Source organism: Haematobia irritans, chromosome 1 (assembly GCF_050003625.1).
Source record: "Haematobia irritans isolate KBUSLIRL chromosome 1, ASM5000362v1, whole genome shotgun sequence".
NCBI lineage: Eukaryota > Metazoa > Arthropoda > Insecta > Diptera > Muscidae > Haematobia > Haematobia irritans.
In genome coordinates, this window is record NC_134397.1 from 227,736,481 (window position 1) to 227,753,350 (window position 16,870).

Sequence of the window (16,870 nt, forward strand, 5' to 3'; positions counted from 1 at the left end):
GTTCGGTTTATATGGGGACTATATTAAAACATGGACCGATATAAACCATATTCGAACTTGACCTGAATCTGTGCCAAATTTCAGGACGATAGCGCCATTATTGAAGGCTGTAGCGTGATTACAACAGACAGACAGACGGACATGCTTATATTGTCTTAGAATTTCTCCCTGATCAGGAATATATACTTTATATAGTCGGAAATCGATATTTCGATGTGTTACAAACGGAATGACAAACTTATTATACCCCCGTCACCATTCTATGGTGGTGGGTCTAAAAATTAACGAAAATGTTTATGATTTAATTCCATTCAAAAACACTAATAGCGTTCGTATGTTACAACGTTCTCAGTATATATAACCTCAAAAATGTCAAGTTTTACGATAGAGCTGTCAGTATGTCATTTTTGAAACACTATATACAGGAGATAGTGTTTGACGAGAAGAATTAATTAAATTGTTTATATTCAAATATATTTATTAATGATATAGGCGTAGCTGAAGGGGTTTTATGTGTTTATCTCCCCCTATCAAATTTCTTTCCATGTACTGAATTTATGTTTTTCTTTTTGAGATACGCCAATTTTTGACTGTCAATTGTGATAAGTAACAATAAAAATTCAACAAATTATTTTATAAAAAAATTTAAATCATTGATGGTGTGAATTATTCTTGCGAACCGTAACATATTTCCTCATATTTCGAAGCAAACAATAAATTTGCAGGTTGCCTTAGTTTTACATATCCCACTTATTTAACAGTGTTTCAATTTTACTTACAATCAAAATTGCGGCTGACATTGTCGTTTTTGCAATAATCATAATCATAAAAACTTTTTTAATATGTCTTGGTTTATATTTTGGTTAGGACTGATAACAAAATTTATTATTTTTTAACAAAATTCCCATTTTCTTATTTTTCAGTTTAAGGTGTTTGCATAAACCTTCGGAGGTGCTGCCATTGTGAAATTATTTTCAAAAAAAATGAAGCAGATAAAATAAAGCAAATTGATCATCAATACAAGAGTCCAAACAAATTATAAATGCATTGACATAAAAGAAAACAACATACATATATTTTCCTGCATTTTAGAACAAGATATAATGTAACAAAAATATTATTTAAATCTAGTCATATTAAATTTAAACGAGATTATATTTTTTTTTGTCTCTTTGAAACAAAAGTGTTCTATTTTCTCCGACTCTATTTTTTATTATTTTTTTCTAAAGAAAAACAAATAAAACGAAAAAAGCTTTAAATATTTATAACCATAACATTTCATTACAATTTTATGTTCGAAATCATATTTTTTTAATTTATATTATTTTATAAAAAAAAACTTGCGCCAAGGAATTGTTAAAACAAAAAATATTAAATTTAATATACATACATCTATATTTATAAGCAACAACATGAAATAATAATAATAATAATAATAATAATAATAATAATAATTTAATGTAGTCATAACAAAGAACTTGTTAATTATAATTGTATGTAAATTAAGATTTATATACACCACCTACACACATACACACACAAACCCACAGATCCAAACAAAAGAAATTTTAATGCAAGAATTTGTTTTCGCAACAGATTGAAATGCATATTATATATAAAACTGAAACCGGTAAATAGACACACACACACACAAACACAAATATAATAAATATATATGTAAAAGAACTTGTAGATGTTACATGTTATATGTGTTTATCAAAACAGTATAAGACGTCATAATACATAATAATGTTAACAATACTAAAAGTTTCAAACTGAATTACACAAAAACTAAAATCATTTTTTTTTTAGTTTTAGCAAATACAAACATATTTTAGTAATTGAACATAAAAATTAAATTACAAAGTTTAGCAGAACAAAACTGGAACAAAATCATCGTTGACTACTTTCAATATTCATGTACAATAATTTGCTGATTAACTATGACATCCTTTATTTATTCCAGGAGTTATCCAGAATTTTCCCAAAGAACGAAGTCCAATAGTGTTTTTTCGTGAACCGGATGATGAGAATTTTTAGCGTTTTACTATATTTTCACTCTAGATGACGGAATTCCCAAAACATCATCATTATAATTTAGTATTTACAGCTTAAAGAACCATTGTAGGTTTAACATTGAAAAAAAAAAAAAATACATTGAAAAAAATATTGTCGTGAGGTCAAGGATTTAATGTCCCTAAAATACGAATGCGAATTTTGCTTAGTATATTTCTCAGATATAATTTTTTTTCTCTGTTCAAAAGTTCGTAAATATTTCGTTAAAGTCGTTTTGTCCTTATAGTTAAGTGATTCGACTTAAAAATAAGTATTTTTATATGAAAGAACATTTTGTTTGATTAAAGCCAACTTGGCTTTAATAATTCTGAAAAATTCTTTAAAATGAATGAAATCGTCTTAAAATTTGTTGACTTTTTGTATCTTTACTACAACTGTTTTCCTTAGCTAAATTAACAAACTTTTGGTAGTCAAACCAGCGGTAGTAATTTTGCTGTTTTCACTAAGGAGATGCTTTTCCTTCACAGTAGAAAAAAACGGATGAAACAACCCTACGGAAATTTGGTGCAAATTGCCAATGACAGACAGTACTGGTACCAGTGCTGATTTTAACCGTCTAATGCCCATTCCCGCCTAAAGGGCATTAGACACCTTAAGAGAAGAGAACAAAAATGGGTAAAATACAAAAAAAAAACTTAGTTGAAACTGTTCAAGAGGCTTTGCAGCATATGCTGAATTTTACCGTATAAATTTTTCTTGTTTAGTTTTCTTGCCTTTGTGTCGTTAACATTTAATATATAATCAGCTGGCAAAAAAATTGGGGCGTTCGAGGGTTTACATCTTATTGGGCCATGATATTAAAATCTTATGAAACAACCTTAGGGAAATTTGGTGCAAATTGCCAATGACGGGCAGTACTGGTACCGGTGCTGATATTAACCGTCTAATGCCCAATCCCGCCTTTAGGCGGGCTTCATTAAATAATGAAGCTTTTAGTATAGACACCTTAAGAGAACAAAAATGGGTAAAATACAAAAAAAAAAAACTTAGTTGAAACTGTTCAAGAGGCTTTGCAGCAATACTGAATTTTACCGTATAAATTTTTCTTGTTTAGTTTTCTTGCCATTTAATATTTAATCAGCTGGCAAAACAATTGGGGCATTAGAGGGTTAATATCTTATTGGGCCATGATATTAAAATCTTATGAAACAACCCTAGGGAAATTTGGTGCAAATTGCCAATGACAGACAGTACTGGTACCGGTGCTGATATTAACATCTTATTTGCATCAGCACTTTTACTGAAATGCAATTATCAGAATAACCCCTTGTTCTTCATATTCCAAAAGACTTCCTTTCTGGTGCGACTCGGATGCTCAAAATGAAACATGTTCCAAAGAGTTTGTCCCTAACTGGTTCATGCTTATCTATGTGATTTTACTAAAATGTCCTTGGACGTGTCCTGAGTACAAGTTGTATCCTAAAGTGTGGGTAAATTTACACTTTAGAATCGATGAAAACCCATGTTAAAGTGACCGGGTCTTTTCATACGTTTTGACCAACAAATGGGAATAGACACCAAGAACTAGTCCTGTATCGGTCGCACAGGGAACAAACTATTTTTGCTGTTATTATAAATATATTAGTTGTAGTGAATGTAGTCTCCTCAGTTTCTTTAGTTTTCAAGTGAAAAATGTGTGGCCATTTGTAAAAATCGCTGCAATTCCCTGATAAAAAGACTAAGAATGTAGAAACTGCACTCAATCAGACGGTTAGCTATTTATTTAGGTACGCATATAATAATGCGCATATTTATAATTTCAATCTTCACTAAAACTTACTTAGAATTGATATCTTTTGAACGCTTTAACAACACTGTAAAATTGTCCCACTTGTTTTAGTATATTCCAAATATTTTTTATCCAAATTTAATCATATTTCAATAAAAATGCAAAATCAAATTATTTCTGTATTACCTCGATTCGGTCTCTTTTTATAGTGTTAGTAATATAAGTTGTCATAAGGACATGTAAAACGTTAAATAATTAAGATAATTTTAGTTTTTTTCTATTAATTTGAAAAATTTTCTCTGGTCTCATGAAACGAAATAATTTGTGTTTTTCTATTTGTATTTTTTTTTTTATTTTGTGTGTGTATTTCTAAGAAAAAAAAAATAAAGTAATATTTTTTATACATGACTTTAAAATTTTCTTATAAGCTTTAAAAAAAATGAGAAAAACTAAACTACATACATAAAAAGTCAAGATTTTTAGAAGAAAACTGAAACACAAAAACCAAAATAACTATGATATCAACGAATACTGCTTTAATTTGAGAACAAAACAACTTTAATAGTTTTTCTTTTCAATATCTTTTTAAGAACATATTTAATAACTTTTTTTTTTAAATTTATTGAACGAAGTGTAACACTTTCGTTTTATTTTACATCAATTAACAAAAGTACACAATCTTTTTGGTACAAAATAAAAGAAGAATAAGAAAATCAGATAAAACGGGAAAAACGAAACAATAACATGAAGAAACAAAGAAACAAACTGTAAACCACCCATTTTTATTAAACAGTAACAGAAGGAACTCATAAATATATAAAACAAAAATATCACATATATACATAAATATATAATAAAACAAATAAAAAAAAATAACAACAACAAAAAAATCATCTGAAATTATTCTACAACTAATGCCATATTAAAGTGTAAAAAAATTAAAGAACTAAGTATAAATGAAAAAAACACGCACACTTTGTAATTAAAATTAAGATAAAAACAAAAAATATGTATACATATAAAATAATATATTTTTGTAAGTTAAATATTGTTTATCGAATGTGTTTTTTGTATTATATTTAGTAAGAGATATACATATTTGTTAAATTATTTGTTTTGCAAAGCCAAAAATGTTCCTTTCTCACAAAATAAATACACAACAATTCCCATTAATGAGCAGAAGATTGCATTAAAATTTTCAGTAGATGATTTTCTTCAATATTTCCATGACCAGATTTCATAAAATAGAAATTGGACAGAATATCCCATACCTGTTTTTTATCTCTTACTACTTAGCTGTTATGAAACTGTTATATAAATGCAACTAAATATGTATACATAACTATGTATGTATGTATATTTGTTTATTATATATATATTCCTGGTTTTTAGAAAATATCCTCTCCTACCCCTTAATAATTTTCTATATAACAAAAACAAAAAATTATTAGTATTAAAAAAAAAAAAACAATAAAAGTAAAACGAAAAAATATATTTAATGTATTTAAAGAAGAAATAAAACAATAAAGTAATATATTTGAAACAATTATAAATACACTATAATATAATAAGAGTTAAATCTATAAACTGCAGCAGCAAATACAAAACAAAAATAAAGATAACTTTATTATAAATGTTAACATCAAACAAAGGAACCCTTTAATTGGGTTACAAAAAAAACCCTAACACTGAATCAAGATGAAACTCCCCTAAAAACAAAAACCAACCAAACTAATTTAAAGAATAAAAATAAATGTCTATGAATGGAGAATAAATAGTTGTGTGTTATTATTTATCAAAAGTCAGGTTTATATGAGGAAATGGAAACAAGTTCCTACCAAGATGAAATTTCCAGAATTATCAACAATACAAGTGAGTACAGTAGAAAGTCGGGCGGGGCCGACTATATCATACCCTAAAGTACCTCTACTGAATTAGTGAACATTGTTTGTGGGGTATCAATGGTATAGGTTTGGGAAAACCGCAATTCCATATTTAAGAACATTAAGGTGTGCATGGGAGTTTCATCACAATCTGGGGCCAAATCACCGCATTCGTCATCGAGTTCTGTTTCGTATCGAGAAACATTTCGATCGCTGTAAAATTTTGGATCACCGCATTCGATCTATAATTTATTTTGTCTACTACTTTTTTTTACATTGCTGTAAACATATGGTAATAAGAAATTGGAAGCAAAAGATGATTTCAAAATAACTTTTTGTGATCAAAATATGTATATGTGTAAAAATTATTATGATGAGTACAAAGTAGCATTAATAAGGACAAATATTCGAGACAAAATCAGTCGTTTAGCATTGCCTGAAGTGCATCGCCTGTAAGTGATTCTATTTTGAAGTGAGTGCTTTTAACTAATTGTGTTTTTAAAATCTATAGATTTAAAAGACGCTTTCGTCTGCCAAAAGAAGCTTTTAAATATGTTCTTGAAAAATGAGTTTTTTTGAAGTGGCTACTGAGCATTCCTTTCTTTGTTCCGTTTCCCTAAATGCAAGTAATATTATATTTTCTTAAATGTATTTTGCCAAAATATATAAATAATACTTCCATTTTCCCCAACTACTTGTTTCTTTTTGTTTACCTTTTTTCTGCTCAAAGATCACTACATAAATACTTCGTTTTCGATAGCATGCTACCTATCGTGTTCAACTTCGACTAGAAACAATTCGATAACGACTGCGGTGATCCGCGTAAACTACATTACGACGACGAAGTACTCGATTGCGACTGCGGTGATTTGGCCCCTGAACAGAAATTTCTGATATTAGGAGCTATAGTTGATTCTGAACCTACAGAGTTAGCATGCTACTAATATTGAGTCCATTATTAAAAAAGAGGAAATTAGTGTGGGTAATAAATCTAAATTTCTGAAAATAGGGCAAGAGATTTATGTAAGAGCTATATGTAATTCTAAATACGTTCGGCTAATACATGTACATTTGAAATTTGAGCAACATTTATTAATAAATAAGAGTATTATGGCCAAATTTGGAAAAATCGATCGATGCATATATATGGGAGCTATATCTAAATCTGAACCGATTTGGATGATATTTTCCAGATTTGGTTTATACAACAGAAGGCTACCTTGTGCTAAGTTAGAGTAAGATCGGTTATTAAATAAGGCTATTATGGTCAGAAATAAAGATATAAGGGGTAAATTTTTCAAAAACGGGCGTTAAATATATATGGGATTTATATCTAAATCTGAACCGATTTGGATTATATTTGGCAGGTTTTGTTGATATATCGGTTAAAAATGAGGCCACTATGGTCACAAATAAGGCTGTAAACGGCAAATTTTTTAAAAGCGGGCGCTACATATATATGGGAGCTACACAGTCTTACACAAGTTTACATACCCCTGAGTTTTTAACCTACTAACCAAACATCTTTCTTGTTGTTTTTTATAAACCACACTAAAAAAATATTGTTAAAAATTAACAAATACTATGTTTTCAAATTATTTTACAAAAATTAAAGCATGTATATGCATAGTTTATAATATTTTATTATTTCAATAAAATACAAATTCTTTAATCGTATGTAAACTTGTGTGAGACTGTGTATATCTAAATCTGAAAAGATTTGAATGATATTTTGCACAAAGATTCAGTGCTATAGTAGATTGGAGTAAGCCAAATTTGAGTATGATCGGTTGATAAATAAGGGTTTTATGACCAAATTTGTGAAAATCGGGAGATACATATATATGGGAGCTACAACTAAATCTGAACCGATTTCGATGATTTTTTTTTCACATGTAGTAAGTGCTATAGAAAATTAGATTTGGCCAACTTTAGGTCAGATCGGTTGATATATAAGGGACTTATGGCCAAATTTTGGGAGCAAATTATGGGAGCTATAACTAAATCTGAACCGATTTCAATGAAATTATGGCACACTTAAAGGGTGGTTAATTGGATTACTTTGTGACAAATTTGACGCAGTAAGTGAGCGCAATCTGAACCCATTTATCGTAATCGGGCGATACATAACAGGTTGGCTGATAAATCCCCGGTCTAACAAAGAAAAACACATTTTTTCAACATATTCAACATAGTTTCCTTCAAGAGCGATACAACGATTATAACGACCTTCCAATTTTTTGATACCATTTCGGTAGTACTTCTTCGGTTTTGCCACAAAATAGGCCTCAGTTTCGGCGATAAACTCTTCATTGCAGCCAAATTTTTTTCCCTGCGAACATCCTTTTTAGGGTCTGAGAACAAGAAAAAGTGGCTGGGGTTAGATCTGGAGAATACGGTGGGGGAAGCAATTCGAAGCCCAAATCATGAATTTTTGCCATCGTTTTCAATGACTTGTGGCAAGGTGCGTTGTCTTGGTCGAACAACACTTTTTTCTTCTTCATATGGGTCCGTTTTGCCGCGATAACGCCATAAAATAGTCACTGTTGATGGTTTTCCCCTTCTCAAGATAATCGATAAAAATTATTCCATGCGCGTCCCAAAAAACAGCGGACTTTTGAGTCTTTCCACGCTTCAGAGACGGTTCACCGGTCGCTGTCCACTCTGCCGACTGTCGATTGGACTCAGGAGTGTAGTGATGGAGTCATGTTTCATCCATTGTCACATATCGACCGAAAAACTCGGGTGTATTACAAGTTAACAGCTGCAAACTTCCGCATATCTAAATATTGATGAATGATATGACCAACACGTTCCTTTGATATCTTTAAGGCCTCTGCTATCTCGATCAACTACATTTTACGGTCATTCAAAATCATTTTGTGGATTTTTTTGATGTTTTCGTCGGTAACCACCTCTTTCGGGCGTCCACTGCGTACACCGTCCTCCGTGCTCATTTCACCACGCTTGAATTTTGCATACCAATCAATTATTGTTGATTTCCCTGGGGCAAAGTCCGGAAACTCATTATCAAGCCAAGTTTTTGCTTCCATCGTATTTTTTCACTTCAGAAAACAGTATTTTATCAAAACACAAAATTCCTTTTTTTTCATTTTTTTCACAATAACAAAAGTTGCTTCACAAAAGACGCTCTATCTCACAAACTAATTGACTTACAGACGTCAAATTTTGACACGAATCATTTGAAGGTTGGTACTATATAAAAAAACATTTAATACTAGCGACACAATCTATGTGTCAAACCGGGGACTTATCAGCTAACCTGTTATATGGGAGCTACACAGTCTCACACAAATTTACATACGGTTAAATAATTTATATTTTCATTAAATAATCAAATTTTAAAAAATATGCATATATATCCTTTCGTTTTAGTAAATTAATTTGAAAATCAAAGTAATTGTTAATTTTCAAGAAGTTTTTTTGGTATGGGTTATAAACGACAACAAGAAATATGTTTAGTTAAGAGGTAAAAAAACTCAGGGGTATACAAACTTATGTGAGACTGTGTATTTCTAAATTTGATCCGATTTTTTTCCAAATTCAATAGCGTTCGTCCTTGTGCCAATAAAGCGCTACATACAAAATTTCATCAAAATCGGTTAATAATTGCGACCGGAATCCTGCGAACAACAAATACATGGACGGACGGACACCAAGGGCTAGATCGACTCAGGATCAGGTGATTCTGAGTCGATCGGTATATATTTTATGGGGTCTAAAATCAATATTATAATTACTATGTGGTTGGTGTTTTTATGAAAGTTTGAAATTTTTGAAAATTAAATAAATTCCTTTTTCCCAATGAACAGTTTATTTATTTTCTGTGTGTGGTATAATAATATTCAACCCAAAATGAGATAACGAATATTTCAATTCGATGGCGATCCAGCAGACTGCGACAATTGGCAAGGAAATTATTAATCATATCAATATGACAACAATAAAATTTGCAATAATTTAAATTTCCTTTTCCAATAAAGAATTTCGCTTGCAAAATTATCAACAATGCAATGAAGTGTATGATTGTGTATTTTCTATTTTATTATCTAGGACAAGGAAATGAATTTTTGATGTAATATAAAAACGAAATTATAGATAAGTCAAAGATTTACTTATTAATCGAATTAAATCTATGCATATTGCTGCTGATAATAACGTCACCTAAAGGTGGCGTTCCCCAGTGGAAACTAAAGTTGCAAAATAACAATAACGATAAGGATTTTTCTCTGCAAAACGTTGAAGTGATACAGTAAAAAAAGTAACCGTGATAATTTTACATATTCGCCAGAGAAATATTAGTACCAGTGTTCAAATATGATACATCCAAAATAATCTATTTTTGCGCAAGATAAATTTAGACAAACAAAACACGTTAGCCATATTCGTTACGTTTGTTTGGAAAAAAGGTTTACACTTTCGTGATACACGTTAGCGTCATTTACGTGTATCGCAAACTGTGTTCTTCTGTCACTGTGTTATCTTTTTAAAAGTTGAAACATTTTATTTATTTATTCATTCAATATAATACAAAGCCCAAAAAGTATATTATCACAATGTTTTATTATTTTATTTATATTTTAAACCAATTCCTTTTTGGCGCAAATATTGCACATTTTGAGGTTTCGTAGTAAAACTTCAATATACCACTATGCAACATCCTTTCGAAATCTTGCGACCATTTTTGTAATATAAGTAAAATTACATATATTTGGTATATGTGGTTTTCAAGAAATGGAAGTTCCTATGAATTTGCTTATGTGTGGACTACAATCCGGTCTATAAATAGAATTGCTTGACTGTATGCGTTGATTGTGTTTTGATGGATATACGGAAATTTGTATGTTTATTATTGTAAGAGCTACATGGATAGTTTGTTTGCTTAGAAAACTTGCGGTCCACGGCTCGATTCTCCGACCAGAAAAAGGAAAATTAGAAAAATATATATTCAACATGTATTGCAGAAGATAATGTGGTGAGAACTAAATAAATTATGTGAAAGTGAAAATGATGCAATTAGCCACTAACTTTATTGAGGTATTACTTTTTTTTAATTTTACCTTTTGTTTAGGACAGAGAATCTAACCACGGGCCATGTGAAAGCAAACACACCATCCACTTGGCTCTTATAAAAACGCACAAACTACGCATACGTTCAAGCAATATAATTGATAGAGCAAATTGTTGGGCAAATACAATCATATTCAAAGGAACTTAATTTAAAGAAAACAAAAAATCTTAGGTCCAAACGTCTGATTTTCCCTTCCATGTAATAAAAAAAGTTAGAAGTTGCACAAAAAAGGTTTATATACATTTAAAAAAATATCACAAGATTTCGAAAGTATACTACCTTCAAGCATTCTACGTTCATTCAACGGATATTTCTTAAGCCGATTTAACTTTATTTTAATTCATGAAAATTAATTGAATTTAGGTAACCCCCAATTTTTTTCCTTCAAAATAATAAACAACAAAATAAAATGTATTATTTTTAATAAAATTTCTTCAATTTGACAATAAGTCTTTTATTATTTGTATAATGCTGCAATTAATAAAATATTTAAGTTAAAATCTTCAAATGAAAAAATGACCATTTTAGCTGCTAAACACGAACTTAATACTCACCTTAAGACAGAAAAACACTGAAATTAGCCACATTAATGTATACACAATAGGGCGTAAGTACACCGCAAAGGCACTCTTTTTCCGTTTCTACCAACAAAAGTACAGTTGAATGTACGCGCATAATTAACAAATGTGGATACCCAGTGGTGAAATATGAAAGATTTTCTCTGATTATGACTGATGTAAACAAATTTACATATCGCCAACAATTTGTTTTAATAATAAGAAGCAAAGTATTAAGCCGAGTGTTCGGTACCAATTAGTTGATACCAGTGTACAAGTTCGTCATTCTGAATACGCTTTCTTTAAATTTTTGGTTGCAAAAATAAATCATCTTTGGTTCCAACTCTATTTTTGGTATGGATTGATTTGATGAAATTTTACCCAGTCATTGATTCTTCTATGCAATTTATGTGTTTACTGTTTTTGCCTGGTATGTATTAATTTTTGGGTTCAATCATTAAATTAATTTAATAACAGAAATGATAATAAAAATCTTCATCTGTATCCGGACAGTAATATTTTTTTTATATCGTAGCAACTGTTCGTTGGAAACTAAAACAAAACTAACAAAAGGTGAGCGAGGAAGACGGTCAATTTGCATGTTGTCATAGTTCTTCGAATCTTATAAAATGCCAATCAAGGTACTTTCAGAGAACAATTGTGGGTTTTCTGCTAGAACTGCACCCTCAAAAAAAATCGCTTCTTTAACATATGTTCCAAACATATTTTGCAGGAAGCACATATATTATTGCATACTGCCGAAACATTAATATGTTTGTTTTATGTGAACATATTATATGTTTGGAAGCATTTTGAGCCAAAAATATTATATGCTTGGAAGAATTTTTCCCAAACACGATTGTGCTCATTCCCTAACATACTCGTAATTTTCACTTCCACGAAATTTTTTAGTTATTGGCACCTTTCTCTGTAATACAAATAATGTTGAAGAAATTATTCACTTTTATAAATTTTTTAAATTTTACCTTTCGCCTGCACGGAGAATCGAACCGAGGACCATACAGTTTGTAAGCCAACACACTATCCACTGGGCTACGTAGCTGTTATAGTCACCAGTAGATAATTATCGTTTTAAGTTACATTTATATAGCATAGTTTGCAGCGCCCACGAGCCTATGCAAACATAACATTATTTAACAGAAACATACATTTGTTTGCCACGTGGAGCAGTGGTTAGCATGTCTGCCTTGCATGCAAAGGGTCGTGGGTTCAATCCCTGCTCCGACCGAACATTTTTTTGTTTTTTTTTTTTTAATTTAACATTTATATTTATACTATATTATTTTTTTTTTTTTAATGAAACTTCGAAATGTGCGTTATTAAAGATTTATAGTCAGTAACAGTGCTTGATATAAACGAAATTGACTGATTTTTGGATAAAATATTATTTTTTTGCAAAAATAACAATCTTGTAATAAAAAACTGTTTTTGTACAAAACTTTAAAATTTGGAAGGAATTCAAAAACTAACAAAAGAAGAACGTGGAGTCGAGTATAAACATACATACATAATTTTATAATATAAACATAAATTTATTTAGGAGTGAACAGTTTTTTACTAGCATTTAACACCATCGCTCTAAAATTCCTTTTATTTTTCTTTAATAATTCATTTTAAAGAAAATAAACTTTTTAAATTGTTTTAGCTGTAAAAGTCGAACTTAATGCCCGCTTTTATATTTGATGGTGTCCGTCAACTCCTCGTGGACTACTTTTTAATAAAGAGAAACTAAACTTTGTTTTTTTACATTTTACTGTGTACTTTTTCACTATTTCCTCCTTATTTCATTTTACCGTCCCAACTCTAAAAAGAGTATAGTGCCCTTTCGTTATTTTTATGAAGACCCCTGATTTCTTTTAACGAACCAAGAAAAAAATAATGCCAAAATGATAAACAAAACACATGTCCACACATACATAAAATGCTGCTCTCAAGGCGAAAACATAAGCTGTTTGTTTTTCAAATGTCTATTCTCTTGGTTCAGAATGTATATTCTCTTTATTCAAATTAAATAATATTTAGACTTAAACATATCAAATTTTTGGCCTTATCATAAAACAGTTTTCCGAAACAACATACAAGCGGTTTCACAGAAATTGTTCTTTTTTGACTCTTTTGCTGTGTTATATTGATATCTTTCGTCAACTCTCCCGGTTTCCATCTCTATTTCTCTCTATACTCTCTCTGTCGCTTTGAATAAAATATCACAACATATGTATGTTTAGTTGAAATTTGTAAATTTATATATGTTTGTATTCACACATATGATTTTTATGAAACATTCATGCCCCAAACATAATATATTCTAACATATTAACATAGATGTCCCAAACATTTAGTGTTAGTTTAGGAAAATTACATGTTCGCACTTAAATATATTGTGGTTTAAAATCGTGCCCGAAACACATTTTGTTTATATCGGAACATATGAAAAACATATTTTTCTAACAGTGTGGTTGTCAAGTCAAGGAAATGGGTCTTAGTGAAGATCTAATATGTAACGGAGATGAATCTGCTCTATTTTGGAGACGGATCCCAATAAATATTTCGATTCATATATATGCCATGCTATAAAGCACACCCTCAAAAAAAATCGCTTCTTTAACATATGTTCCAAACATATTTTGCAGGAAGCACATATATTATTGCATACTGCCGAAACATTAATATGTTTGTTTTATGTGAACATATTATATGTTTGGAAGCATTTTGAGCCAAAAATATTATATGCTTGGAAGAATTTTTCCCAAACACGATTGTGCTCATTCCCTAACATACTCGTAATTTTCACTTCCACGAAATTTTTTAGTTATTGGCACCTTTCTCTGTAATACAAATAATGTTGAAGAAATTATTCACTTTTATAAATTTTTTAAATTTTACCTTTCGCCTGCACGGAGAATCGAACCGAGGACCATACAGTTTGTAAGCCAACACACTATCCACTGGGCTACGTAGCTGTTATAGTCACCAGTAGATAATTATCGTTTTAAGTTACATTTATATAGCATAGTTTGCAGCGCCCACGAGCCTATGCAAACATAACATTATTTAACAGAAACATACATTTGTTTGCCACGTGGAGCAGTGGTTAGCATGTCTGCCTTGCATGCAAAGGGTCGTGGGTTCAATCCCTGCTCCGACCGAACATTTTTTTGTTTTTTTTTTTTTAATTTAACATTTATATTTATACTATATTATTTTTTTTTTTTTTAATGAAACTTCGAAATGTGCGTTATTAAAGATTTATAGTCAGTAACAGTGCTTGATATAAACGAAATTGACTGATTTTTGGATAAAATATTATTTTTTTGCAAAAATAACAATCTTGTAATAAAAAACTGTTTTTGTACAAAACTTTAAAATTTGGAAGGAATTCAAAAACTAACAAAAGAAGAACGTGGAGTCGAGTATAAACATACATACATAATTTTATAATATAAACATAAATTTATTTAGGAGTGAACAGTTTTTTACTAGCATTTAACACCATCGCTCTAAAATTCCTTTTATTTTTCTTTAATAATTCATTTTAAAGAAAATAAACTTTTTAAATTGTTTTAGCTGTAAAAGTCGAACTTAATGCCCGCTTTTATATTTGATGGTGTCCGTCAACTCCTCGTGGACTACTTTTTAATAAAGAGAAACTAAACTTTGTTTTTTTACATTTTACTGTGTACTTTTTCACTATTTCCTCCTTATTTCATTTTACCGTCCCAACTCTAAAAAGAGTATAGTGCCCTTTCGTTATTTTTATGAAGACCCCTGATTTCTTTTAACGAACCAAGAAAAAAATAATGCCAAAATGATAAACAAAACACATGTCCACACATACATAAAATGCTGCTCTCAAGGCGAAAACATAAGCTGTTTGTTTTTCAAATGTCTATTCTCTTGGTTCAGAATGTATATTCTCTTTATTCAAATTAAATAATATTTAGACTTAAACATATCAAATTTTTGGCCTTATCATAAAACAGTTTTCCGAAACAACATACAAGCGGTTTCACAGAAATTGTTCTTTTTTGACTCTTTTGCTGTGTTATATTGATATCTTTCGTCAACTCTCCCGGTTTCCATCTCTATTTCTCTCTATACTCTCTCTGTCGCTTTGAATAAAATATCACAACATATGTATGTTTAGTTGAAATTTGTAAATTTATATATGTTTGTATTCACACATATGATTTTTATGAAACATTCATGCCCCAAACATAATATATTCTAACATATTAACATAGATGTCCCAAACATTTAGTGTTAGTTTAGGAAAATTACATGTTCGCACTTAAATATATTGTGGTTTAAAATCGTGCCCGAAACACATTTTGTTTATATCGGAACATATGAAAAACATATTTTTCTAACAGTGCAAGTGGGTAACATACTGGTGTGACTAACACACCACCACCTCTATAAAGCTTCTAAATACTGGTGTTGACTAACCCATCATCACATCCAAGATGGAAATCAATACTGAACCTAACTTTCGAAACTCTATCCGTCGAAACTATATCCGTTCGGATTAGGGAGGATATACTGTAATTAATATGTTAATTGAGATTTTCAATCAAAATTATTTCATTACTGACTTTATTTTTTAATTGATGGCGTGTTTCACTTCAAATAATTGTTTTTTTAATATTTTGGTAATATTATTTTCTGTGACGGCCATTTTCATGTAGCTCCGTTAGGCTTTAACTGCCAGTTAACAGAAAGTAAATTGCAAATATCTTCTCTCCAGTTAACTTTAACTCAAAAATTTTCGTCAGTTAAATTCCTAACTGGCCTATGGAATATAAAGGCAAGATGACAGCTTCGTCTATAATACGGTTTAAAAGTTGGTTAGTTAACGGAACACTAACGGAGCTTTTTGAAAATGGGGGTGAATCAGATAACTTCGTAACCACCTCAACTCAGTTCTATATATCGACTTCTTTTCGTAATCAATTCAACCAATCATTTGATGAGAGGTAACTTATGTATTTTGAGCTGCTGAATTCGAAAAAAAAAAAAATGTTTAAAAAAATTTTATGGAACAGTTTTTGGGATATCCCGTTATTTTTAGTTTTTCGCTCTTTTTGCATCGATATTTTGTGAACCACTTAAGTTATCACAGATCCAATTATACACGATTATTCGTCATGTCAATATCCTTCATTTAATTGGACATTTCTAACTCGAGATATAATTTGTTTAGTGAAAAAAGAGCAAAAAAAACTAAAAATAACGGGATATCTCAAAAACTGATCCATTAAAAATTTATTTTTTTTTGATTTCATCAAATGCACATGAAAAAAAAATTAAACTAGTGTAATAATTAATTATTTTCCCCTTACTGTAATTAGATATGCAGTATCAGTTATACAAAAACAAAATTTGTATTTTTTGTAGGACGTCAAATTTTTAAATTTTCGTACATACGCTTAATTATGTAAACACGATCGTTTTGAGAATTTACGAATAGTGCGATGTTATCTGAAATCACGATGTTTGGAAATTCTTCTATGTG

General features: G+C 30.1%; 1 protein-coding gene and 3 long non-coding RNA genes across 4 annotated transcripts in view; 3 read left to right on the top strand and 1 right to left on the bottom strand.

The window, feature by feature from the left end:
• Sur-8 (leucine-rich repeat protein shoc-2) overlaps positions 1-5,580 on the top strand; it is a 32,034-nt gene extending 26,454 nt beyond the window's left edge. The window contains exon 5 of the mRNA XM_075311523.1: positions 924-5,580. The gene's annotated coding sequence lies outside the window, so the exon portion shown is untranslated. The remainder of the gene's footprint in view (positions 1-923) is intronic.
• Positions 1-16,870, bottom strand: part of LOC142240252 (uncharacterized) — a 44,401-nt gene that overhangs the window by 10,297 nt on the left and 17,234 nt on the right. The gene's annotated exons all lie outside the window — the stretch shown is intronic.
• On the top strand, positions 5,847-6,379 carry LOC142240845 (uncharacterized). The gene is made up of 2 exons (XR_012723508.1): positions 5,847-6,140; positions 6,200-6,379. It is a non-coding gene; the product is annotated as an uncharacterized LOC142240845 (long non-coding RNA).
• Positions 11,395-11,910, top strand: LOC142219514 (uncharacterized). The gene is made up of 2 exons (XR_012717612.1): positions 11,395-11,767; positions 11,873-11,910. It is a non-coding gene; the product is annotated as an uncharacterized LOC142219514 (long non-coding RNA).